This window comes from Anomaloglossus baeobatrachus, chromosome 1 (genome assembly GCF_048569485.1).
Source record: "Anomaloglossus baeobatrachus isolate aAnoBae1 chromosome 1, aAnoBae1.hap1, whole genome shotgun sequence".
In the NCBI taxonomy this organism is placed as follows: domain Eukaryota; kingdom Metazoa; phylum Chordata; class Amphibia; order Anura; family Aromobatidae; genus Anomaloglossus; species Anomaloglossus baeobatrachus.
The window spans coordinates 284,974,580-285,000,171 of record NC_134353.1 but is presented as its reverse complement, the minus strand read 5'-3'; the positions used below and the strand labels follow the sequence as shown (position 1 = coordinate 285,000,171).

The following is a 25,592-nucleotide window of genomic DNA, read 5'->3' as shown; positions in this document are numbered from 1 at the left end:
ATTTTCATTCTTTGTGAAGTGCAGATATACCTGAAAAAAACAGTTTTAAGTATCTCTTTTCAGAACAGTCACTAATGCGAGAAGAAAATGAAAGTAGTTATACTGAAAAATTAAGTTGAAGTCAAAGTAGTATGGAGGAAATCGGAAAAAAAATCTGAGAAATATCAACATAAAGTGCTAAGGATCTTTAAGATTTTGTGTATCTTGAGGTTTATTTTATGAGATTTTTCACCTCCCTCTTTTTACTGATAGTGCAGCAAAGAACAACATGATTGTGACAGACAGGACTGAGGATCCAGAGGGTTCTCATTGGCTTTGTCCTTGGACTAATCTGGTTTGTGGAAATGTCTGAATTGTGAGAGAGGGACATAGTGAAAATGAAAAAAAAAAAAACATGACTGTAATATAACAGAAACCTGTCAGAAGTGCAGTTCAAACCCATGCCTCAAGTAGAGACTGTGATCTGAACGCAGCACCTTGGACCGCTCGGCCATCCTGACAAGCACAACTGTGGAAAATTCACACTTTCTAAAAACAAACACATTTTTTGTTTGGCCCCAAAAAATGCAAATTTTGAACTGAAAATTTATTAACGCCTTTGAGTTTGCCTTGCAATGCTGTAGCTTTAACTTTGTAGGTTGCTGAAATAGCTCAGTTGGGAGAGCGTTAGACTGAAGATCTAAAGGTCCCTGGTCCGATCCCGGGTTTCAGCACGCTGTTTTTAAGTATGAGTGATTTGAGATAAAGTTCTTTCTCCATATGCATTTAGCAAGATTTTCATTCTTTGTGAAGTGCAGATATACCTGAAAAAAACAGTTTTAAGTATCTCTTTTCAGAACAGTCACTAATGCGAGAAGAAAATGAAAGTAGTTATACTGAAAAATTAAGTTGAAGTCAAAGTAGTATGGAGGAAATCGGAAAAAAAATCTGAGAAATATCAACATAAAGTGCTAAGGATCTTTAAGATTTTGTGTATCTTGAGGTTTATTTTATGAGATTTTCCACCTCCCTCTTCTTACTGATAGTGCAGCAGAGAACAACATGATTGTGACAGACAGGATTGAGGATCCAGAGGGTTCTCATTGGCTTTGCCCTTGGACTATTCTGGTTTGTGGAAATGTCTGAATTGTGACAGAGAAACATAGTGAAAATGAAAAAAAAACAAAACAAGATTTTAATGTAACAGAAACCGGTCAGAAGTGGGATTCAAACCCACGCCTCAAGTAGAGACTGCAACCTGAACGCAGCGCCTTGGACCGCTCGGCCATCCTGACAAGCACAACTGTGGAAAATTCACACTTTCTAAAAACAAACACATTTTTTGTTTGGCCCCAAAAAAATGCAATTTTTGAACTGAAAATGTATTAACGCCTTTGAGTTTGCCTTGCAATGCTGTAGCTTTAACTTTGTAGGTTGCTGAAATAGCTCAGTTGGGAGAGCGTTAGACTGAAGATCTAAAGGTCCCTTGTCTGATCCCGGGTTTCAGCACGCTGTTTTTAAGTATGAGTGATTTGAGATAAAGTTCTTTCTCCATATGCATTTAGCAAGATTTTCATTCTTTGTGAAGTGCAGATATACCTGAAAAAAACAGTTATAAGTATCTCTTTTCAGAACAGTCACTAATGCGAGAAGAAAATGAAAGTAGTTATACTGAAAAATTAAGTTGAAGTCAAAGTAGTATGGAGGAAATCGGAAAAAAAATCTGAGAACTATCAACATAAAGTGCTAAGGATCTTTAAGATTTTGTGTATCTTGAGGTTTATTTTATGAGATTTTTCACCTCCCTCTTTTTACTGATAGTGTAGCAAAGAACAACATGATTGTGACAGACAGGACTGAGGATCCAGATGGTTCTCATTGGCTTTGTCCTTGGACTAATCTGGTTTGTGGAAATGTCTGAATTGTGACAGAGGGACATAGTGAAAATGAAAAAAAAACAAAACATGACTGTAATGTAACAGAAACCTGTCAGAAGTGCAATTAAAACCCATGCCTCAAGTAGAGACTGTGATCTGAACGCAGCGCCTTGGACCGCTCGGCCATCCTGACAAGCACAACTGTGGAAAATTCACACTTTCTAAAAACAAACACATTTTTTGTTTGGCCCCAAAAAATGCAAATTTTGAACTGAAAATTTATTAACGCCTTTGAGTTTGCCTTGCAATGCTGTAGCTTTAACTTTGTAGGTTGCTGAAATAGCTCAGTTGGGAGAGCGTTATACTGAAGATCTAAAGGTCCCTGGTCCGATCCCGGGTTTCAGCATGCTGTTTTTAAGTGTGAGTGATTTGAGATAAAGTTCTTTCTCCATATGCATTTAGCAAGATTTTCATTCTTTGTGAAGTGCAGATATACCTGAAAAAAACAGTTTTAAGTATCTCTTTTCAGAACAGTCACTAATGCGAGAAGAAAATGAAAGTAGTTATACTGAAAAACTTAGTTGAAGTCGAAGTAGTATGGAATAAATCGGAAAAAAAATCTGAGAAATATCAACATAAAGTGCTAAGGATCTTTAAGATTTTGTGTATCTTGAGGTTTATTTTATGAGATTTTCCACCTCCCTCTTCTTACTGATAGTGCAGCAGAGAACAACATGATTGTGACAGACAGGATTGAGGATCCAGAGGGTTCTCATTGGCTTTGTCCTTGGACTATTCTGGTTTGTGGAAATGTCTGAATTGTGACAGAGGGACATAGTGAAAATGAAAAAAAAAAACAAAACATGATTGTAATGTAACAGAAACCTGTCAGAAGTGAGATTTGAACCCACGCCTCAAGTAGACACTGCGACCTGAACGCAGCGCCTTGGACCGCTCGGCCATCCTGACAAGCACAACTGTGGAAAATTCACACTTTCTAAAAACAAACACATTTTTTGTTTGGCCCCCAAAAAAGGCAAATTTTGAACTGAAAATTTATTAACGCCTTTGAGTTTGCCTTGCAATACTGTAGCTTTAACTTTGTAGGTTGCTGAAATAGCTCAGTTGGGAGAGCGTTAGACTGAAGATCTAAAGGTCCCTGGTCCGATCCCGGGTTTCAGCACGCTGTTTTTAAGTATGAGTGATTTGAGATAAAGTTCTTTCTCCATATGCATTTAGCAAGATTTTCATTCTTTGTGAAGTGCAGATATACCTGAAAAAAAACAGTTTTAAGTATCTCTTTCAGAACAGTCACTAATGCGAGAAGAAAATGAAAGTAGTTATACTGAAAAATTAAGTTGAAGTCGAAGTAGTATGGAGAAAATCAGAAAAAAAATCTGAGAAATATCAACATAAAGTGCTAAGGATCTTTAAGATTTTGTGTATCTTGAGGTTTATTTTATGAGATTTTCCACCTCCCTCTTCTTACTGATAGTGCAGCAGAGAACAACATGATTGTGACAGACAGGATTGAGGATCCAGAGGGTTCTCATTGGCTTTGTCCTTGGACTATTCTGGTTTGTGGAAATGTCTGAATTGTGACAGAGGGACATAGTGAAAATGAAAAAAAAAACAAAACATGATTGTAATGTAACAGAAACCTTTCAGAAGTGGGATTTGAACCCACACCTCAAGTAGACACTGCGCCCTGAACGCAGCGCCTTGGACCGCTCGGCCATCCTGACAAGCACAACTGTGGAAAATTCACACTTTCTAAAAACAAACACATTTTTTGTTTGGCCCCCAAAAAAGGCAAATTTTGAACTGAAAATTTATTAACGCCTTTGAGTTTGCCTTGCAATGCTGTAGCTTTAACTTTGTAGGTTGCTGAAATAGCTCAGTTGGGAGAGCATTAGACTGAAGATCTAAAGGTCCCTGGTCCGATCCCGGGTTTCAGCACGCTGTTTTTAAGTATGAGTGATTTGAGATAAAGTTCTTTCTCCATATGCATTTAGCAAGATTTTCATTCTTTGTGAAGTGCAGATATACCTGAAAAAAACAGTTTTAAGTATCTCTTTTCAGAACAGTCACTAATGCGAGAAGAAAATGAAAGTAGTTATACTGAAAAATTAAGTTGAAGTCAAAGTAGTATGGAGGAAATCGGAAAAAAAATCTGAGAAATATCAACATAAAGTGCTAAGGATCTTTAAGATTTTGTGTATCTTGAGGTTTATTTTATGAGATTTTTCACCTCCCTCTTCTTACTGATAGTGCAGCAGAGAACAACATGATTGTGACAGACAGGATTGAGGATCCAGAGGGTTCTCATTGGCTTTGTCCTTGGACTATTCTGGTTTGTGGAAATGTCTGAATTGTGACAGAGGGACATAGTGAAAATGAAAAAAAAAACAAAACATGATTGTAATGTAACAGAAACCTGTCAGAAGTGGGATTTGAACCCACGCCTCAAGTAGAGACTGCGACCTGAACGCAGCGCCTTGGACCGCTCGGCCATCCTGACAAGCACAACTGTGGAAAATTCACACTTTCTAAAAACAAACACATTTTTTGTTTGGCCCCAAAAAAATGCAAATTTTGAACTGAAAATGTATTAACGCCTTTGAGTTTGCCTTGCAATGCTGTAGCTTTAACTTTGTAGGTTGCTGAAATAGCTCAGTTGGGAGAGCATTAGACTGAAGATCTAAAGGTCCCTGGTCCGATCCCGGGTTTCAGCACGCTGTTTTTAAGTATGAGTGATTTGAGATAAAGTTCTTTCTCCATATGCATTTAGCAAGATTTTCATTCTTTGTGAAGTGCAGATATTCCTGAAAAAAACAGTTTTAAGTATCTCTTTTCAGAACAGTCACTAATGCGAGAAGAAAATGAAAGTAGTTATTCTGAAAAATTAAGTTGAAGTCGAAGTAGTATGGAGGAAATCGGAGAAAAAATCTGAGAAATATCAACATAAAGTGCTAAGGATCTTTAAGATTTTGTGTATCTTGAGGTTTATTTTATGAGATTTTCCACCTCCCTCTTCTTACTGATAGTGCAGCAGAGAACAACATAATTGTGACAGACAGGATTGAGGATCCAGAGGGTTCTCATTGGCTTTGTCCTTGGACTAATCTGGTTTGTGGAAATGTCTGAATTGTGACAGAGGGACATAGTGAAAATGAAAAAAAAACAAAACATGATTGTAATGTAACAGAAACCTGGCAGAAGTGGGATTCGAACCCACGCCTCAAGTAGAGACTGCTACCTGAACGCAGCGCCTTGGACTGCTCAGCCATCCGGACAAGCACAACTGTAGAAAATTCACACTTTCTAAAAACAAACACATTTTTTGTTTGGCCCCAAAAAAAGGCAAATTTTGAACTGAAAATTTATTAACGCCTTTGAGTTTGCCTTGCAATGCTGTAGATTTAACTTTGTAGGTTGCTGAAATAGCTCAGTTGGGAGAGCGTTAGACTGAAGATCTAAAGGTCCCTGGTCCGATCCCGGGTTTCAGCACGCTGTTTTTAAGTATGAGTGATTTGAGATAAAGTTCTTTCTCCATATGCATTTAGCAAGATTTTCATTCTTTGTGAAGTGCAGATATACCTGAAAAAAACAGTTTTAAGTATCTCTTTTCAGAACAGTCACTAATGCGAGAAGAAAATGAAAGTAGTTATACTGAAAAATTAAGTTGAAGTCAAAGTAGTATGGAGGAAATCGGAAAAAAAATCTGAGAAATATCAACATAAAGTGCTAAGGATCTTTAAGATTTTGTGTATCTTGAGGTTTATTTTATGAGATTTTTCACCTCCCTCTTTTTACTGATAGTGCAGCAGAGAACAACATGATTGTGACAGACAGGATTGAGGATCCAGAGGGTTCTCATTGGCTTTGTCCTTGGACTATTCTGGTTTGTGGAAATGTCTGAATTGTGACAGAGGGACATAGTGAAAATGAAAAAAAAAAACAAAACATGATTGTAATGTAACAGAAACCTGTCAGAAGTGAGATTTGAACCCACGCCTCAAGTAGACACTGCGACCTGAACGCAGCGCCTTGGACCGCTCGGCCATCCTGACAAGCACAACTGTGGAAAATTCACACTTTCTAAAAACAAACACATTTTTTGTTTGGCCCCCAAAAAAGGCAAATTTTGAACTGAAAATTTATTAACGCCTTTGAGTTTGCCTTGCAATACTGTAGCTTTAACTTTGTAGGTTGCTGAAATAGCTCAGTTGGGAGAGCGTTAGACTGAAGATCTAAAGGTTCCTGGTCCGATCCCGGGTTTCAGCATGCTGTTTTTAAGTATGAGTGATTTGAGATAAAGTTCTTTCTCCATATGCATTTAGCAAGATTTTCATTCTTTGTGAAGTGCAGATATACCTGAAAAAAAACAGTTTTAAGTATCTCTTTTCAGAACAGTCACTAATGCGAGAAGAAAATGAAAGTAGTTATACTGAAAAATTAAGTTGAAGTCGAAGTAGTATGGAGAAAATCAGAAAAAAAATCTGAGAAATATCAACATAAAGTGCTAAGGATCTTTAAGATTTTGTGTATCTTGAGGTTTATTTTATGAGATTTTCCACCTCCCTCTTCTTACTGATAGTGCAGCAGAGAACAACATGATTGTGACAGACAGGATTGAGGATCCAGAGGGTTCTCATTGGCTTTGTCCTTGGACTATTCTGGTTTGTGGAAATGTCTGAATTGTGACAGAGGGACATAGTGAAAATGAAAAAAAAAACAAAACATGATTGTAATGTAACAGAAACCTTTCAGAAGTGGGATTTGAACCCACACCTCAAGTAGACACTGCGACCTGAACGCAGCGCCTTGGACCGCTCGGCCATCCTGACAAGCACAACTGTGGAAAATTCACACTTTCTAAAAACAAACACATTTTTTGTTTGGCCCCCAAAAAAGGCAAATTTTGAACTGAAAATTTATTAACGCCTTTGAGTTTGCCTTGCAATACTGTAGCTTTAACTTTGTAGGTTGCTGAAATAGCTCAGTTGGGAGAGCGTTAGACTGAAGATCTAAAGGTTCCTGGTCCGATCCCGGGTTTCAGCATGCTGTTTTTAAGTATGAGTGATTTGAGATAAAGTTCTTTCTCCATATGCATTTAGCAAGATTTTCATTCTTTGTGAAGTGCAGATATACCTGAAAAAAAACAGTTTTAAGTATCTCTTTTCAGAACAGTCACTAATGCGAGAAGAAAATGAAAGTAGTTATACTGAAAAATTAAGTTGAAGTCGAAGTAGTATGGAGAAAATCAGAAAAAAAATCTGAGAAATATCAACATAAAGTGCTAAGGATCTTTAAGATTTTGTGTATCTTGAGGTTTATTTTATGAGATTTTCCACCTCCCTCTTCTTACTGATAGTGCAGCAGAGAACAACATGATTGTGACAGACAGGATTGAGGATCCAGAGGGTTCTCATTGGCTTTGTCCTTGGACTATTCTGGTTTGTGGAAATGTCTGAATTGTGACAGAGGGACATAGTGAAAATGAAAAAAAAAACAAAACATGATTGTAATGTAACAGAAACCTTTCAGAAGTGGGATTTGAACCCACACCTCAAGTAGACACTGCGACCTGAACGCAGCGCCTTGGACCGCTCGGCCATCCTGACAAGCACAACTGTGGAAAATTCACACTTTCTAAAAACAAACACATTTTTTGTTTGGCCCCAAAAAATGCAAATTTTGAACTGAAAATTTATTAACGCCTTTGAGTTTGCCTTGCAATGCTGTAGCTTTAACTTTGTAGGTTGCTGAAATAGCTCAGTTGGGAGATCGTTATACTGAAGATCTAAAGGTCCCTGGTCCGATCCCGTGTTTCAGCATGCTGTTTTTAAGTGTGAGTGATTTGAGATAAAGTTCTTTCTCCATATGCATTTAGCAAGATTTTCATTCTTTGTGAAGTGCAGATATACCTGAAAAAAAACAGTTTTAAGTATCTCTTTTCAGAACAGTCACTAATGCGAGAAGAAAATGAAAGTAGTTATACTGAAAAATTTAGTTGAAGTCGAAGTAGTATGGAGGAAATCGGAAAAAAAATCTGAGAAATATCAACATAAAGTGCTAAGGATCTTTAAGATTTTGTGTATCTTGAGGTTTATTTTATGAGATTTTCCACCTCCCTCTTCTTACTGATAGTGCAGCAGAGAACAACATGATTGTGACAGACAGGATTGAGGATCCAGAGGGTTCTCATTGGCTTTGTCCTTGGACTATTCTGGTTTGTGGAAATGTCTGAATTGTGACAGAGGGACATAGTGAAAATGAAAAAAAAAACAAAACATGATTGTAATGTAACAGAAACCTGTCAGAAGTGGGATTTGAACCCACGCCTCAAGTAGACACTGCGACCTGAACGCAGCGCCTTGGACCGCTCGGCCATCCTGACAAGCACAACTGTGGAAAATTCACACTTTCTAAAAACAAACACATTTTTTGTTTGGCCCCAAAAAAATGCAAATTTTGAACTGAAAATGTATTAACGCCTTTGAGTTTGCCTTGCAATGCTGTAGCTTTAACTTTGTAGGTTGCTGAAATAGCTCAGTTGGGAGAGCGTTAGACTGAAGAACTAAAGGTCCTTGGTCCGAACCCGGTTTTCAGCACGCTGTTTTTAAGCATGAGTGATTTGAGATAAAGTTCTTTCTCCATATGCATTTAGCAAGATATTCATTCTTTGTGAAGTGCAGATATAACTGAAAAATACAGTATTAAGTATCTCTTTTCAGAACAGTCACTAATGCGAGAAGAAAATGAAAGTAGTTATACTGAAAAATTAAGTTGAAGTCGAAGTAGTATGGAGGAAATCGGAAAAAAAATCTGAGAAATAACATAAAGTGCTAAGGATCTTTAAGATTTTGTGTATCTTGAGGCTTATTTTATGAGATTTTTCACCTCTCTCTTCTTACTGATAGTGCAGCAGAGAACAACATGATTGTGACAGACAAGATTGAGGATCTAGAGGGTTCTCATTGGCTTTGTCCTTGGACTAATCTGGTTTGTGGAAATGTCTGAATTGTGACAGAGGAACATAGTGAAAATGAAAAAAAAAAAAAAACATGACTGTAATGTAACAGAAACCTGTCAGAAGTGGGATTCGAACCCACACCTCAAGTAGAGACTGCTCGGCCATCCTGACAAGCACAACTGTGAAAAATTCACACTTTCTAAAAACAAACCCATTTTTTGTTTGGCCCCAAAAAATGCAAATTTTGAACTGAAAATTTATTAACGCCTTTGAGTTTGCCTTGCAATGCTGTAGATTTAACTTTGTAGGTTGCTGAAATAGCTCAGTTGGGAGAGCGTTAGACTGAAGATCTAAAGGTCCCTGGTCCGATCCCGGGTTTCAGCACGCTGTTTTTAAGTATGAGTGATTTGAGATAAAGTTCTTTCTCCATATGCATTTAGCAAGATTTTCATTCTTTGTGAAGTGCAGATATACCTGAAAAAAACAGTTTTAAGTATCTCTTTTCAGAACAGTCACTAATGCGAGAAGAAAATGAAAGTAGTTATACTGAAAAATTAAGTTGAAGTCAAAGTAGTATGGAGGAAATCGGAAAAAAAATCTGAGAAATATCAACATAAAGTGCTAAGGATCTTTAAGATTTTGTGTATCTTGAGGTTTATTTTATGAGATTTTTCACCTCCCTCTTTTTACTGATAGTGCAGCAAAGAACAACATGATTGTGACAGACAGGACTGAGGATCCAGAGGGTTCTCATTGGCTTTGTCCTTGGACTAATCTGGTTTGTGGAAATGTCTGAATTGTGACAGAGGGACATAGTGAAAATGAAAAAAAAAAAAACATGACTGTAATGTAACAGAAATCTGTCAGAAGTGCAATTCAAACCCATGCCTCAAGTAGAGACTGCGATCTGAACGCAGTGCCTTGGACCGCTCGGCCATCCTGACAAGCACAACTGTGGAAAATTCACACTTTCTAAAAACAAACACATTTTTTGTTTGGCCCCAAAAAATGCAAATTTTGAACTGAAAATTTATTAACGCCTTTGAGTTTGCCTTGCAATGCTGTAGCTTTAACTTTGTAGGTTGCTGAAATAGCTCAGTTGGGAGAGCGTTATACTGAAGATCTAAAGGTCCCTGGTCCGATCCCAGGTTTCAGCATGCTGTTTTTAAGTGTGAGTGATTTGAGATAAAGTTCTTTCTCCATATGCATTTAGCAAGATTTTCATTCTTTGTGAAGTGCAGATATACCTGAAAAAAACAGTTTTAAGTATCTCTTTTCAGAACAGTCACTAATGCGAGAAGAAAATGAAAGTAGTTATACTGAAAAATTTAGTTGAAGTCGAAGTAGTATGGAATAAATCGGAAAAAAAATCTGAGAAATATCAACATAAAGTGCTAAGGATCTTTAAGATTTTGTGTATCTTGAGGTTTATTTTATGAGATTTTCCACCTCCCTCTTCTTACTGATATTGCAGCAGAGAACAACATGATTGTGACAGACAGGATTGAGGATCCAGAGGGTTCTCATTGGCTTTGTCCTTGGACTATTCTGGTTTGTGGAAATGTCTGAATTGTGACAGAGGGACATAGTGAAAATGAAAAAAAAAAACCAAAACATGATTGTAATGTAACAGAAACCTGTCAGAAGTGGGATTTGAACCCACGCCCCAAGTAGACACTGCGACCTGAACGCAGCGCCTTGGACCGCTCGGCCATCCTGACAAGCACAACTGTGGAATATTCACACTTTCTAAAAACAAACACATTTTTTTTTTGGCCCAAAAAATGCAAATTTTGAACTGAAAATTTATTAACACCTTTGAGTTTGCCTTGCAATGCTGTAGCATTAACTTTGTAGGTTGCTGAAATAGCTCAGATGGGAGAGCGTTAGACAGAAGAACTAAAGGTCCTTGGTCCGAAACCGGTTTTCAGTGCGCTGTTTTTAAGCATGAGTGATTTGAGATAAAGTTCTTTCTCCATATGCATTTAGCAAGATTTTCATTCTTTGTGAAGTGCAGATATAACTGAAAAATACAGTATTAAGTATCTCTTTTCAGAACAGTCACTAATGCGAGAAGAAAATGAAAGTCGTTATACTGAAAAATTAAGTTGAAGTCGAAGTAGTATGGAGGAAATCGGAAAAAAAATCTGAGAAATATCAACATAAAGTGCTAAGGATCTTTAAGATTTTGTGTATCTTGAGGCTTATTTTATGAGATTTTTCACCTCCCTCTTCTTAAGGTCCAGTCACACTAAGCAACTTACCAGCGATCCCAACAACGATAGGGATCGCTGGTAAGTTGCTAGGAGGTTGCTGGTGAGATGTCACACTGCGACGCTCCAGCGATCCCACCAGCAACCTGACCTGGCAGGGATCGCTGGAGCGTCGCTACACAAGTTGCTGGTGAGCTCACCAGCAACCAGTGACCAGCCCCCAGTCTCCTAGTTACAGCACACATCAGGTTAATTAACCCGATGTGTGCTGCAGCTAAATGTGCACAGAGCAGGGAGCAGCGCACACTGAGCGCTGGCTCCTTGCTCTCCTAGTTACAGCACACATCGGGTTAATTGCCTGATGTGTGCTGCAGCTACGTGTGCACAGAGCAGGAGCCGGCAGCACAGGCAGTGAGAGCGGAGGAGGCTGGTATCAAAGGTAAATATCGGGTAACCAAGGACAGGGCTTCTTGGTTACCCGATGTTTACATTAGTTACCAGCCTCCGCAGAAGCCGGCTCCTGCTGCCTGCACATTAGTTGTTGCTGTCTCGCTGTCACACACAGCGATCTGTGCTTCACAGCAGGACAGCAACAACTAAATAATGGCCCAGGACATTCAGCAACAACCAACGACCTCACAGCAGGGGCCAGGTTGTTGCTGGATGTCACACACAGCAACATCGCTAGCAACGTCACAAAAGTTGTTCGTTACCAGCGATGTTGCTAGCGATGTTGCTTAGTGTGACGGGGCCTTTACTGATAGTGCAGCAGAGAACAACATGATTGTGACAGACAAGATTGAGGATCCAGAGGGTTCTCATTGGCTTTGTCCTTGGACTAATCTGGTTTGTGGAAATGTCTGAATTGTGACAGAGGAACATAGTGAAAATGAAAAAAAAAAAAACATGACTGTAATGTAACAGAAACCTGTCAGAAGTGGGATTCGAACCCACACCTCAAGTAGAGACTGCGACTTGAACGCAGCGCCTTGGACCGCTCGGCCATCCTGACAAGCACAACTGTGAAAAATTCACACTTTCTAAAAACAAACCCATTTTTTGTTTAGCCCCAAAAAATGCAAATTTTGAACTGAAAATTTATTAACGCCTTTAAGTTTGCCTTGCAATGCTGTAGCTTTAACTTTGTAGGTTGCTGAAATAGCTCAGTTGGGAGAGCGTTAGACTGAAGATCTAAAGGTCCCTGGTCCGATCCCGGGTTTCAGCACGCTGTTTTTAAGTATGAGTGATTTGAGATAAAGTTCTTTCTCCATATGCATTTAGCAAGATTTTCATTCTTTGTGAAGTGCAGATATACCTGAAAAAAACAGTTTTAAGTATCTCTTTTCAGAACAGTCACTAATGCGAGAAGAAAATGAAAGTAGTTATACTGAAAAATTAAGTTGAAGTCAAAGTAGTATGGAGGAAATTGGAAAAAAAATCTGAGAAATATCAACATAAAGTGCTAAGGATCTTTAAGAATTTGTGTATCTTGAGGTTTATTTTATGAGATTTTTCACCTCCCTCTTTTTACTGATAGTGCAGCAAAGAACAACATGATTGTGACAGACAGGACTGAGGATCCAGAGGGTTCTCATTGGCTTTGTCCTTGGACTAATCTGGTTTGTGGAAATGTCTGAATTGTGACAGAGGGACATAGTGAAAATGAAAAAAAAAAAAAACATGACTGTAATGTAACAGAAACCTGTCAGAAGTGCTATTCAAACCCATGCCTCAAGTAGAGACTGCGATCGGAACGCAGTGCCTTGGACCGCTCGGCCATCCTGACAAGCACAACTGTGGCAAATTCACACTTTCTAAAAACAAACACATTTTTTGTTTGGCCCCAAAAAATGCAAATTTTGAACTGAAAATTTATTAACGCCTTTGAGTTTGCCTTGCAATGCTGTAGCTTTAACTTTGTAGGTTGCTGAAATAGCTCAGTTGGGAGAGCATTATACTGAAGATCTGAAGGTCCCTGGTCCGATCCCGGGTTTCAGCATGCTGTTTTTAAGTGTGAGTGATTTGAGATAAAGTTCTTTCTCCATATGCATTTAGCAAGATTTTCATTCATTGTGAAGTGCAGATATACCTGAAAAAAACAGTTTTAAGTATCTCTTTTCAGAACAGTCACTAATGCGAGAAGAAAATGAAAGTAGTTATACTGAAAAATTTAGTTGAAGTCGAAGTAGTATGGAATAAATCGGAAAAAAAATCTGAGAAATATCAACATAAAGTGCTAAGGATCTTTAAGATTTTGTGTATCTTGAGGTTTATTTTATGAGATTTTCCACCTCCCTCTTCTTACTGATAGTGCAGCAGAGAACAACATGATTGTGACAGACAGGATTGAGGATCCAGAGGGTTCTCATTGGCTTTGTCCTTGGACTATTCTGGTTTGTGGAAATGTCTGAATTGTGACAGAGGGACATAGTGAAAATGAAAAAAAAAACAAAACATGATTGTAATGTAACAGAAACCTGTCAGAAGTGAGATTTGAACCCACTCCTCAAGTAGACACTGCGACCTGAACGCAGCGCCTTGGACCGCTCAGCCATCCTGACAAGCACAACTGTGGAAAATTCACACTTTCTAAAAACAAACACATTTTTTGTTTGGCCCCCAAAAAAGGCAAATTTTGAACTGAAAATTTATTAACGCCTTTGAGTTTGCCTTGCAATACTGTAGCTTTAACTTTGTAGGTTGCTGAAATAGCTCAGTTGGGAGAGCGTTAGACTGAAGATCTAAAGGTCCCTGGTCCGATCCCGGGTTTCAGCACGCTGTTTTTAAGTATGAGTGATTTGAGATAAAGTTCTTTCTCCATATGCATTTAGCAAGATTTTCATTCTTTGTGAAGTGCAGATATACCTGAAAAAAACAGTTTTAAGTATCTCTTTTCAGAACAGTCACTAATGCGAGAAGAAAATGAAAGTAGTTATACTGAAAAATTAAGTTGAAGTCGAAGTAGTATGGAGAAAATCAGAAAAAAAATCTGAGAAATATCAACATAAAGTGCTAAGGATCTTTAAGATTTTGTGTATCTTGAGGTTTATTTTATGAGATTTTCCACCTCCCTCTTCTTACTGATAGTGCAGCAGAGAACAACATGATTGTGACAGACAGGATTGAGGATCCAGAGGGTTCTCATTGGCTTTGTCCTTGGACTATTCTGGTTTGTGGAAATGTCTGAATTGTGACAGAGGGACATAGTGAAAATGAAAAAAAAAACAAAACATGATTGTAATGTAACAGAAACCTGTCAGAAGTGGGATTTGAACCCACGCCTCAAGTAGACACTGCAACCTGAACGCAGCGCCTTGGACCGCTCGGCCATCCTGACAAGCACAACTGTGGAAAATTCACACTTTCTAAAAACAAACACATTTTTTGTTTGGCCCCCAAAAAAGGCAAATTTTGAACTGAAAATTTATTAACGCCTTTGAGTTTGCCTTGCAATGCTGTAGCTTTAACTTTGTAGGTTGCTGAAATAGCTCAGTTGGGAGAGCGTTAGACTGAAGATCTAAAGGTCCCTGGTCCGATCCCGGGTTTCAGCACGCTGTTTTTAAGTATGAGTGATTTGAGATAAAGTTCTTTCTCCATATGCATTTAGCAAGATTTTCATTCTTTGTGAAGTGCAGATATACCTGAAAAAAACAGTTTTAAGTATCTCTTTTCAGAACAGTCACTAATGCGAGAAGAAAATGAAAGTAGTTATACTGAAAAATTAAGTTGAAGTCGAAGTAGTATGGAGGAAATCGGAGAAAAAATCTGAGAAATATCAACATAAAGTGCTAAGGATCTTTAAGATTTTGTGTATCTTGAGGTTTATTTTATGAGATTTTCCACCTCCCTCTTCTTACTGATAGTGCAGCAGAGAACAACATAATTGTGACAGACAGGATTGAGGATCCAGAGGGTTCTCATTGGCTTTGTCCTTGGACTAATCTGGTTTGTGGAAATGTCTGAATTGTGACAGAGGGACATAGTGAAAATGAAAAAAAAACAAAACATGATTGTAATGTAACAGAAACCTGGCAGAAGTGGGATTCAAACCCACGCCTCAAGTAGAGACTGCGACCTGAACGCAGCGCCTTGGACCGCTCAGCCATCCTGACAAGCACAACTGTGGAAAATTCACACTTTCTAAAAACTAACACATTTTTTGTTTGGCCCCAAAAAATGCAAATTTTGAACTGAAAATTTATTAACGCCTTTGAGTTTGCCTTGCAATGCTGTAGCTTTAACTTTGTAGGTTGCTGAAATAGCTCAGTTGGGAGAGCGTTTTACTGAAGATCTAAAGGTCCCTGGTCCGATCCCGGGTTTCAGCTTGCTGTTTTTAAGTGTGAGTGATTTGAGATAAAGTTCTTTCTCCATATGCATTTAGCAAGATTTTCATTCTTTGTGAAGTGCAGATATACCTGAAAAAAACAGTTTTAAGTATCTCTTTTCAGAACAGTCACTAATGCGAGAAGAAAATGAAAGTAGTTATACTGAAAAATTTAGTTGAAGTCGAAGTAGTATGGAGGAAATCGGAAAAAAAATCTGAGAAATATCAACATAAAGTGCTAAGGATCTTTAAGATTTTGTGTATATTGAGGTTTATTTTATGAGATTTTCCACCTCCCTCTTCTTACTGATAGTGCAGCAGAGAACAACATGATTGTGACAGACAGGATTGAGGATCCAGAGTGTTCTCATTGGCTTTGTCCTTGGACTATTCTGGTTTGTGGAAATGTCTGAATTGTGACAGAGGGACATAGTGAAAATGAAAAAAAAAACAAAACATGATTGTAATGTAACAGAAACCTGTCAGAAGTGGGATTTGAACCCACGCCTCAAGTAGACACTGCGACCTGAACGCAGCGCCTTGGACTGCTCGGCCATCCTGACAAGCACAACTGTGGAAAATTCACACTTTCTAAAAACAAACACATTTTTTTTTTTGGCCCCAAAAATGCAAATTTTGAACTGAAAATGTATTAACACCTTTGAGTTTGCCTTGCAATGCTGTAGCATTAACTTTGTAGGTTGCTGAAATAGCTCAGTTGGGAGAGCGTTAGACTGAAGAACTAAAGGTCCTTGGTCCGAACCCGGTTTTCAGCACGCTGTTTTTAAGCATGAGTGATTTGAGATAAAGTTCTTTCTCCATATGCATTTAGCAAGATTTTCATTCTTTGTGAAGTGCAGATATAACTGAAAAATACAGTATTAAGTATCTCTTTTCAGAACAGTCACTAATGCGAGAAGAAAATGAAAGTAGTTATACTGAAAAATTAAGTTGAAGTCGAAGTAGTATGGAGGAAATCGGAAAAAAAATCTGAGAAATATCAACATAAAGTGCTAAGGATCTTTAAGATTTTGTGTATCTTGAGGCTTATTTTATGAGATTTTTCACCTCCCTCTTCTTACTGATAGTGCAGCAGAGAAAAACATGATTGTGACAGACAAGATTGAGGATCCAGAGGGTTCTCATTGGCTTTGTCCTTGGACTAATCTGGTTTGTGGAAATGTCTGAATTGTGACAGAGGAACATAGTGAAAATGAAAAAAAAAAAAACATGACTGTAATGTAACAGAAACCTGTCAGAAGTGGGGTTCGAACCCACACCTCAAGTAGAGACTGCGACTTGAACGCAGCGCCTTGGACCGCTCGGCCATCCTGACAAGCACAACTGTGAAAAATTCACACTTTCTAAAAACAAACCCATTTTTTGTTTGGCCCCAAAAAATGCAAATTTTGAACTGAAAATTTATTAACGCCTTTGAGTTTGCCTTGCAATGCTGTAGCTTTAACTTTGTAGGTTGCTGAAATAGCTCAGTTGGGAGAGCGTTAAACTGAAGATCTAAAGGTCCTTGGTCCGATCCCGGGTTTCAGCACGCTGTTTTTAAGTATGAGTGATTTGAGATAAAGTTCTTTCTCCATATGCATTTAGCAAGATTTTCATTCTTTGTGAAGTGCAGATATACCTGAAAAAAACAGTTTTAAGTATCTCTTTTCAGAACAGTCACTAATGCGAGAAGAAAATGAAAGTAGTTATACTGAAAAATTAAGTTGAAGTCAAAGTAGTATGGAGGAAATCGGAAAAAAAATCTGAGAAATATCAACATAAAGTGCTAAGGATCTTTAAGATTTTGTGTATCTTGAGGTTTATTTTATGAGATTTTTCACCTCCCTCTTTTTACTGATAGTGCAGCAAAGAACAACATGATTGTGACAGACAGGACTGAGGATCCAGAGGGTTCTCATTGGCTTTGTCCTTGAACTAATCTGGTTTGTGGAAATGTCTGAATTGTGACAGAGGGACATAGTGAAAATGAAAAAAAAAAAAAAACATGACTGTAATGTAACAGAAACCTGTCAGAAGTGCAATTCAAACCCATGCCTCAAGTAGAGACTGCGATCTGAACGCAGCGCCTTGGACCGCTCGGCCATCCTGACAAGCACAACTGTGGAAAATTCACACTTTCTAAAAACAAACACATTTTTTGTTTGGCCCCAAAAAATGCAAATTTTGAACTGAAAATTTATTAACACCTTTGAGTTTGCCTTGCAATGCTGTAGCTTAAACTTTGTAGGTTGCTGAAATAGCTCAGTTGGGAGAGCATTATACTGAAGATCTAAAGGTCACTGGTCCGATCCCGGGTTTCAGCATGCTGTTTTTAAGTGTGAGTGATTTGAGATAAAGTTCTTTCTCCATATGCATTTAGCAAGATTTTCATTCTTTGTGAAGTGCAGATATACCTGAAAAAAACAGTTTTAAGTATCTCTTTTCAGAACAGTCACTAATGCGAGAAGAAAATGAAAGTAGTTATACTGAAAAATTTAGTTGAAGTCGAAGTAGTATGCAGGAAATCGGAAAAAAAATCTGAGAAATATCAACATAAAGTGCTAAGGATCTTTAAGATTTTGTGTATCTTGAGGTTTATTTTATGAGATTTTCCACCTCCCTCTTCTTACTGATAGTGCAGCAGAGAACAACATGATTGTGACAGACAGGATTGAGGATCCAGAGGGTTCTCATTAGCTTTGTCCTTGGACTATTCTGGTTTGTGGAAATGTCTGAATTGTGACAGAGGGACATAGTGAAAAAGAAAAAAAAAACAAAACATGATTGTAATGTAACAGAAACCTGTCAGAAGTGGGATTTGAACCCACGCCTCAAGTAGACACTGCGACCTGAACGCAGCGCCTTGGACCGCTCGGCCATCCTGACAAGCACAACTGTGGAAAATTCACACTTTCTAAAAACAAACACATTTTTTTTTTTGGCCCCAAAAATGCAAATTTTGAACTGAAAAAGTATTAACACCTTTGAGTTTGCCTTGCAATGCTGTAGCATTAACTTTGTAGGTTGCTGAAATAGCTCAGTTGGGAGAGCGTTAGACTGAAGAACTAAAGGTCCTTGGTCCGAACCCGGTTTTCAGCACACTGTTTTTAAGCATGAGTGATTTGAGATAAAGTTCTTTCTCCATATGCATTTGCAAGATTTTCATTCTTTGTGAAGTGCAGATATAACTGAAAAATACAGTATTAAGTATCTCTTTTCAGAACAGTCACTAATGCGAGAAGAAAATGAAAGTAGTTATACTGAAAAATTAAGTTGAAGTCGAAGTAGTATGGAGGAAATCGGAAAAAAAATCTGAGAAATATCAACATAAAGTGCTAAGGATCTTTAAGATTTTGTGTATCTTGAGGCTTATTTTATGAGATTTTTCACCTCCCTCTTCTTACTGATAGTGCAGCAGAGAACAACATGATTGTGACAGACAAGATTGAGGATCCAGAGGGTTCTCATTGGCTTTGTCCTTGGACTAATCTGGTTTGTGGAAATGTCTGAATTGTGACACAGGAACATAGTGAAAATGAAAAAAAAAAAAAACATGACTGTAATGTAACAGAAACCTGTCAGAAGTGGGATTCGAACCCACACCTCAAGTAGAGACTGCGACTTGAACGCAGCGCCTTGGACCGCTCGGCCATCCTGACAAGCACAACTGTGAAAAATTCACACTTTCTAAAAACAAACCCTTTTTTTGTTTGGCCCCAAAAAATGCAAATTTTGAACTGAAAATTTATTAACGCCTTTGAGTTTGCCTTGCAATGCTGTAGCTTTAACTTTGTAGGTTGCTGAAATAGCTCAGTTGGGAGAGCGTTAGACTGAAGATCTAAAGGTCCCTGGTCCGATCCCGGGTTTCAGCACGCTGTTTTTAAGTATGAGTGATTTGAGATAAAGTTCTTTCTCCATATGCATTTAGCAAGATTTTCATTCTTTGTGAAGTGCAGATATACCTGAAAAAAAACAGTTTTAAGTATCTCTTTTCAGAACAGTCACTAATGCGAGAAGAAAATGAAAGTAGTTATACTGAAAAATTAAGTTGAAGTCAAAGTAGTATGGAGGAAATCGGAAAAAAAATCTGAGAAATATCAACATAAAGTGCTAAGGATCTTTAAGATTTTGTGTATCTTGAGGTTTATTTTATGAGATTTTTCACCTCCCTCTTTTTACTGATAGTGCAGCAAAGAACAACATGATTGTGACAGACAGGACTGAGGATCCAGAGGGTTCTCATTGGCTTTGTCCTTGGACTATTCTGGTTTGTGGAAATGTCTGAATTGTGACAGAGGGACATAGTGAAAATAAAAAAAAAACAAAACATGATTGTAATGTAACAGAAACCTGTCAGAAGTGGGATTTGAACCCACGCCTCAAGTAGACACTGCGACCTGAACGCAGCGCCTTGGACCGCTCGGCCATCCTGACAAGCACAACTGTGGAAAATTCACACTTTCTAAAAACAAACACATTTTTTGTTTGGCCCCCAAAAAAGGCAAATTTTGAACTGAACATGTATTAACGCCTTTGAGTTTGCCTTGCAATGCTGTAGCTTTAACTTTGTAGGTTGTTGAAATAGCTCAGTTGGGAGAGCGTTAGACTGAAGATCTAAAGGTCCCTGGTCCGATCCCGGGTTTCAGCACGCTGTTTTGAAGTATGAGTGATTTGAGATAAAGTTCTTTCTCCATATGCATTTAGCAAGATTTTCATTCTTTGTGAAGTGCAGATATACCTGAAAAAAACAGTTTTAAGTATCTCTTTTCAGAACAGTCACTAATGCGAGAAGAAAATGAAAGTAGTTATACTGAAAAATTAAGTTGAAGTCGAAGTAGTATGGAGAAAATCAGAAAAAAAATCTGAGAACTATCAACATAAAGTGCAAAGGATCTTTAAGATTTTGTGTATCTTGAGGTTTATTTTATGAGATTTTCCACCTCCCTCTTCTTACTGATAGTGCAGCAGAGAACAACATGATTGTGACAGACAGGATTGAGGATCCAGAGGGTTCTCATTGGCTTTGCCCTTGGACTATTCTGGTTTGTGGAAATGTCTGAATTGTGACAGAGGGACATAGTGAAAATGAAAAAAAAACAAAACATGATTGTAATGTAACAGAAACCTGTCAGAAGTGGGATTTGAACCCACGCCTCAAGTAGACACTGGGACCTGAACGCAGCGCCTTGGACCGCTCGGCCATCCTGACAAGCACAACTGTGAAAAATTCACACTTTCTAAAAACAAACACATTTTTTGTTTGGCCCCCAAAAAAGGCAAATTTTGAACTGAAAATTTATTAACGCCTTTGAGTTTGCCTTGCAATGCTGTAGCATTAACTTTGTAGGTTGCTGAAATAGCTCAGTTGGGAGAGCGTTAGACTGAAGATCTAAAGGTCCCTGGTCCGATCCCGGGTTTCAGTACGCTGTTTTTAAGTATGAGTGATTTGAGATAAAGTTCTTTCTCCATATGCATTTAGCAAGATTTTCATTCTTTGTAAAGTGCAGATATACCTGAAAAAAACAGTTTTAAGTATTTCTTTTCAGAACAGTCACTAATGCGAGAAGAAAATGAAAGTAGTTATACTGAAAAATTAAGTTGAAGTCGAAGTAGTATGGAGGAAATCAGAAAAAAAATCTGAGAAATATCAACATAAAGTGCTAAGGATCTTTAAGATTTTGTGTATCTTGAGGTTTATTTTATGAGATTTTTCACCTCCCTCTTCTTACTGATAGTGCAGCAGAGAACAAAATGATTGTGACAGACAGGATTGAGGATCCAGAGGGTTCTCATTGGTTTTGTCCTTGGACTATTCTGGTTTGTGGAAATGTCTGAATTGTGACAGAGGGACATAGTGAAAATAAAAAAAAAACAAAACATGATTGTAATGTAACAGAAACCTGTCAGAAGTGGGATTTGAACCCACGCCTCAAGTAGAGACTGCGACCTGAACGCAGCGCCTTGGACCGCTCGGCCATCCTGACAAGCACAACTGTGGAAAATTCACACTTTCTAAAAACAAACACATTTTTTGTTTGGCCCCAAAAAAATGCAAATTTTGAACTGAAAATGTATTAACGCCTTTGAGTTTGCCTTGCAATGCTGTAGCTTTAACTTTGTAGGTTGCTGAAATAGCTCAGTTGGGAGAGCATTAAACTGAAGATCTGAAGGTCCCTGGTCCGATCCCGGGTTTCAGCACGCTGTTTTTAAGTATGAGTGATTTGAGATAAAGTTCATTCTCCATATGCATTTAGCAAGATTTTCATTCTTTGTGAAGTGCAGATATACCTGAAAAAAACAGTTTTAAGTATCTCTTTTCAGAACAGTCACTAATGCGAGAAGAAAATGAAAGTAGTTATACTGAAAAATTAAGTTGAAGTCGAAGTAGTATGGAGGAAATCGGAGAAAAAATCTGAGAAATATCAACATAAAGTGCTAAGGATCTTTAAGATTTTGTGTATCTTGAGGTTTATTTTATGAGATTTTCCACCTCCCTCTTCTTACTGATAGTGCAGCAGAGAACAACATAATTGTGACAGACAGGATTGAGGATCCAGAGGGTTCTCATTGGCTTTGTCCTTGGACTAATCTGGTTTGTGGAAATGTCTGAATTGTGACAGAGGGACATAGTGAAAATGAAAAAAAAACAAAACATGATTTTAATGTAACAGAAACCTGTCAGAAGTGGGATTCGAACCCACACCTCAAGTAGAGACTGCGACCTGAACGCAGCGCCTTGGACCGCTCAGCCATCCTGACAAGCACAACTGTGGAAAATTCACACTTTCTAAAAACAAACACATTTTTTGTTTGGCCCCAAAAAAAGGCAAATTTTGAACTGAAAATGTATTAACGCCTTTGAGTTTGCCTTGCAATGCTGTAGCTTTAACTTTGTAGGTTGCTGAAATAGCTCAGTTGGGAGAGCGTTAGACTGAAGATCTAAAGGTCCCTGGTCCGATCCCGGGTTTCAGCATGCTGTTTTTAAGTATGAGTGATTTGAGATAAAGTTCTTTCTCCATATGCATTTAGCAAGATTTTCATTCTTTGTGAAGTGCAGATATACCTGAAAAAAACAGTTTTAAGTATCTCTTTTCAGAACAGTCACTAATGCGAGAAGAAAATGAAAGTAGTTATACTGAAAAATTAAGTTGAAGTCGAAGTAGTATGGAGGAAATCATAAAAAAAATCTGAGAAATATCAACATAAAGTGCTAAGGATCTTTAAGATTTTGTGTATCTTGAGGTTTATTTTATGAGATTTTTCATCTCCCTCTTCTTACTGATAGTGCAGCAGAGAACAACATGATTGTGACAGACAGGATTGAGGATCCAGAGGGTTCTCATTGGCTTTGTCCTTGGACTAATCTGGTTTGTGGAAATGTCTGAATTGTGACAGAGGGACATAGTGAAAATGAAAAAAAAAAAAACATGATTGTAATGTAACAGAAAAATGTCAGAAGTGGGATTCGAACCCACGCCTCAAGTAGAGACTGCGACCTGAACGCAACGCCTTGGACCGCTCGGCCATCCTGACAAGCACAACTGTGGAAAATTCACACTTTCTAAAAACAAACACATTTTTTGTTTGGCCCCAAAAAAATGCAAATTTTGAACTGAAAATGTATTAACGCCTTTGAGTTTGCCTTGCAATGCTGTAGTTTTAACTTCGTAGGTTGCTGAAATAGCTCAGTTGGGAGAGCGTTAGACTGAAGATCTAAAGGTCCCTGGTCTTATCCTGGGTTTCAGCACGCTGTTTTTAAGTATGAGTGATTTGAGATAAAGTTCTTTCTCCATATGCATTTAGCAAGATTTTCATTCTTTGTGAAGTGCAGATATACCTGAAAAATACAGGTTTAAGTATCTGTTTTCAGAACAGTCACTAATGCGAGAAGAAAATGAAAGTAGTTATACTGAAAAATTAAGTTGAAGTCGAAGTAGTATGGAGGAAATCGGAAAAAAAATCTGAGAAATATCAACATAAAGTGCGAAGGATCTTTAAGATTTTGTGTATCTTGAGGTTTATTTTATGAGATTTTCCACCTCCCTCGTCTTACTGATAGTGCAGCAGAGAACAACATGATTGTGACAGACAGGATTGAGGATCCAGAGGGTTCTCATTGGCTTTGTCCTTGGACTAATCTGGTTTGTGGAAATGTCTGAATTGTGACAGAGGGACATAGTGAAAATGAAAAAAAAACAAAACATGATTGTAATGTAACAGAAACCTGTCAGAAGTGGGATTCAAACCCACACCTCAAGTAGAGACTGCGCCCTGAACGCAGCGCCTTGGACCGCTCGGCCATCCTGACAAGCCCAACTGTGGAAAATTCACACTTTCTAAAAACAAACACATTTTTTTTTTTGGCCCCAAAAATGCAAATTTTGAACTGAAAATTTATTAACACCTTTGAGTTTGCCTTGCAATGCTGTAGCTTTTACTTTGTAGGATGCTGAAATAGCTCAGTTGGGAGAGCGTTAGACTGAAGATCTAAAGGTCCCTGGTCCGATCCCGGGTTTCAGCAAGCTGTTTGTAAGCATGAGTGATTTGAGATAAAGTTCTTTCTCCATATGCATTTAGCAAGATTTTCATTCTTTGTGAAGTGCAGTTATACCTGAAAAAAACAGTTTTAAGTATCTCTTTTCAGAACAGTCACTAATGCGAGAAGAAAATGAAAGTAGTTATACTGAAAAATTTAGTTGAAGTCGAAGTAGTATGGAGGAAATCGGAAACAAAATCTGAGAAATATCAACATAAAGTGCTAAGGATCTTAAAGATTTTGTGTATCTTGAGATTTATTTTATGAGATTTTTCACCTCTCTCTTCTTACTGATAGTGCAGCAGAGAACAACATGATTGTGACAGACAGGATTGAGAATCCAGAGGGTTCTCATTGGCTTTGTCCTTGGACTAATCTGGTTTGTGGAAATGTCTGAATTGTGACAGAGGGACATAGTGAAAATGAAAAAAAAAAAACATGACTGTAATGTAACAGAAACCTGTCAGAAGTGGGATTCAAACCCACACCTCAAGTAGAGACTGCGACTTGAACGCAGCGCCTTGGACCGCTCGGCCATCCTGACAAGCACAACTGTGAAAAATTCACACTTTCTAAAAACAAACACATTTTTTGTTTGGCCCCAAAAAATGCAAATTTTGAACAGAAAATTTATTAACGCCTTTGAGTTTGCCTTGCAATGCTGTAGCTTTAACTTTGTAGGTTGCTGACATAGCTCAGTTGGGAGAGCATTAGACTGTAGATCTAAAGGTCCCTGGTCCGATCCCGGGTTTCAGCAAGCTGTTTTTAAGCATGAGTGATTTGAGATAAAGTTCTTTCTCCATATGCATTTAGCAAGATTTTCATTCTTTGTGAAGTGCAGATATACCTGAAAAAAACAGTTTTAAGTATCTCTTTTCAGAACAGTCACTAATGCGAGAAGAAAATGAAAGTAGTTATACTGAAAAATTTAGTTGAAGTCGAAGTAGTATGGAGGAAATCGGAAACAAAATCTGAGAAATATCAACATAAAGTGCTAAGGATCTTTAAGATTTTGTGTATCTTGAGATTTATTTTATGAGATTTTTCACCTCTCTCTTCTTACTGATAGTGCAGCAGAGAACAACATGATTGTGACAGACAGGATTGAGAATCCAGAGGGTTCTCATTGGCTTTGTCCTTGGACTAATCTGGTTTGTGGAAATGTCTGAATTGTGACAGAGGGACATAGTGAAAATGAAAAAAAAAAAAAACATGACTGTAATGTAACAGGAACCTGTCAGAAGTGGGATTCGAACCCACACCTCAAGTAGAGACTGCGACTTAAACGCAGCACCTTGGACCGCTCGGCCATCCTGAGAAGCACAACTGTGAAAAATTCACACTTTCTAAAAACAAACACATTTTTTGTTTGGCCCCAGAAAATGCAAATTTTGAACAGAAAATTTATTAACGCCTTTGAGTTTGCCTTGCAATGCTGTAGCTTTAACTTTGTAGGTTGCTGAAATAGCTCAGTTGGGAGAGCGTTAGACTGAAGATCTAAAGGTCCCTGGTCCGATCCCGGGTTTCAGCACGCTATTTTTAAGTATGAGTGATTTGAGATAAAGTTCTTTCTCCATATGCATTTAGCAAGATTTCCATTCTTTGTGAAGTGCAGATATACCTGAAAAAAACAGTTTTAAGTATCTCTTTTCAGAACAGTCACTAATGCGAGAAGAAAATGAAA

The 25,592-nt window shown here is 38.0% G+C and overlaps 20 non-coding genes across 20 annotated transcripts; 12 read left to right on the top strand and 8 right to left on the bottom strand.

The window, feature by feature from the left end:
* The first annotated feature begins 640 nt into the window (after positions 1 to 640).
* TRNAF-GAA (transfer RNA phenylalanine (anticodon GAA)) lies at positions 641 to 713 on the top strand. Its single transcript has one exon. It is a non-coding gene; the product is annotated as a tRNA-Phe (tRNA).
* Positions 714 to 2,966: 2,253 nt separating this feature from the next.
* Positions 2,967 to 3,039, top strand: TRNAF-GAA (transfer RNA phenylalanine (anticodon GAA)). Its single transcript has one exon. It is a non-coding gene; the product is annotated as a tRNA-Phe (tRNA).
* A 1,255-nt stretch (positions 3,040 to 4,294) lies between these two features.
* On the bottom strand, positions 4,295 to 4,377 carry TRNAL-CAG (transfer RNA leucine (anticodon CAG)). Its single transcript has one exon. It is a non-coding gene; the product is annotated as a tRNA-Leu (tRNA).
* A 916-nt stretch (positions 4,378 to 5,293) lies between these two features.
* TRNAF-GAA (transfer RNA phenylalanine (anticodon GAA)) lies at positions 5,294 to 5,366 on the top strand. The gene has a single exon. It is a non-coding gene; the product is annotated as a tRNA-Phe (tRNA).
* Positions 5,367 to 9,146: 3,780 nt separating this feature from the next.
* On the top strand, positions 9,147 to 9,219 carry TRNAF-GAA (transfer RNA phenylalanine (anticodon GAA)). The gene has a single exon. It is a non-coding gene; the product is annotated as a tRNA-Phe (tRNA).
* A 2,758-nt stretch (positions 9,220 to 11,977) lies between these two features.
* Positions 11,978 to 12,060, bottom strand: TRNAL-CAA (transfer RNA leucine (anticodon CAA)). Its single transcript has one exon. It is a non-coding gene; the product is annotated as a tRNA-Leu (tRNA).
* Positions 12,061 to 12,200: 140 nt separating this feature from the next.
* Positions 12,201 to 12,273, top strand: TRNAF-GAA (transfer RNA phenylalanine (anticodon GAA)). The gene has a single exon. It is a non-coding gene; the product is annotated as a tRNA-Phe (tRNA).
* Positions 12,274 to 13,750: 1,477 nt separating this feature from the next.
* Positions 13,751 to 13,823, top strand: TRNAF-GAA (transfer RNA phenylalanine (anticodon GAA)). Its single transcript has one exon. It is a non-coding gene; the product is annotated as a tRNA-Phe (tRNA).
* A 703-nt stretch (positions 13,824 to 14,526) lies between these two features.
* On the top strand, positions 14,527 to 14,599 carry TRNAF-GAA (transfer RNA phenylalanine (anticodon GAA)). Its single transcript has one exon. It is a non-coding gene; the product is annotated as a tRNA-Phe (tRNA).
* Positions 14,600 to 16,625: 2,026 nt separating this feature from the next.
* On the bottom strand, positions 16,626 to 16,708 carry TRNAL-CAA (transfer RNA leucine (anticodon CAA)). The gene has a single exon. It is a non-coding gene; the product is annotated as a tRNA-Leu (tRNA).
* A 2,240-nt stretch (positions 16,709 to 18,948) lies between these two features.
* On the bottom strand, positions 18,949 to 19,031 carry TRNAL-CAA (transfer RNA leucine (anticodon CAA)). The gene has a single exon. It is a non-coding gene; the product is annotated as a tRNA-Leu (tRNA).
* Positions 19,032 to 19,171: 140 nt separating this feature from the next.
* Positions 19,172 to 19,244, top strand: TRNAF-GAA (transfer RNA phenylalanine (anticodon GAA)). Its single transcript has one exon. It is a non-coding gene; the product is annotated as a tRNA-Phe (tRNA).
* Positions 19,245 to 21,273: 2,029 nt separating this feature from the next.
* TRNAL-CAG (transfer RNA leucine (anticodon CAG)) lies at positions 21,274 to 21,356 on the bottom strand. The gene has a single exon. It is a non-coding gene; the product is annotated as a tRNA-Leu (tRNA).
* Positions 21,357 to 22,272: 916 nt separating this feature from the next.
* Positions 22,273 to 22,345, top strand: TRNAF-GAA (transfer RNA phenylalanine (anticodon GAA)). The gene has a single exon. It is a non-coding gene; the product is annotated as a tRNA-Phe (tRNA).
* Positions 22,346 to 22,822: 477 nt separating this feature from the next.
* On the bottom strand, positions 22,823 to 22,905 carry TRNAL-CAG (transfer RNA leucine (anticodon CAG)). The gene has a single exon. It is a non-coding gene; the product is annotated as a tRNA-Leu (tRNA).
* A 915-nt stretch (positions 22,906 to 23,820) lies between these two features.
* TRNAF-GAA (transfer RNA phenylalanine (anticodon GAA)) lies at positions 23,821 to 23,893 on the top strand. The gene has a single exon. It is a non-coding gene; the product is annotated as a tRNA-Phe (tRNA).
* A 476-nt stretch (positions 23,894 to 24,369) lies between these two features.
* On the bottom strand, positions 24,370 to 24,452 carry TRNAL-CAA (transfer RNA leucine (anticodon CAA)). The gene has a single exon. It is a non-coding gene; the product is annotated as a tRNA-Leu (tRNA).
* Positions 24,453 to 24,592: 140 nt separating this feature from the next.
* On the top strand, positions 24,593 to 24,665 carry TRNAY-GUA (transfer RNA tyrosine (anticodon GUA)). Its single transcript has one exon. It is a non-coding gene; the product is annotated as a tRNA-Tyr (tRNA).
* A 478-nt stretch (positions 24,666 to 25,143) lies between these two features.
* TRNAL-UAA (transfer RNA leucine (anticodon UAA)) lies at positions 25,144 to 25,226 on the bottom strand. The gene has a single exon. It is a non-coding gene; the product is annotated as a tRNA-Leu (tRNA).
* A 140-nt stretch (positions 25,227 to 25,366) lies between these two features.
* On the top strand, positions 25,367 to 25,439 carry TRNAF-GAA (transfer RNA phenylalanine (anticodon GAA)). Its single transcript has one exon. It is a non-coding gene; the product is annotated as a tRNA-Phe (tRNA).
* The last annotated feature ends 153 nt before the right edge of the window (positions 25,440 to 25,592 follow it).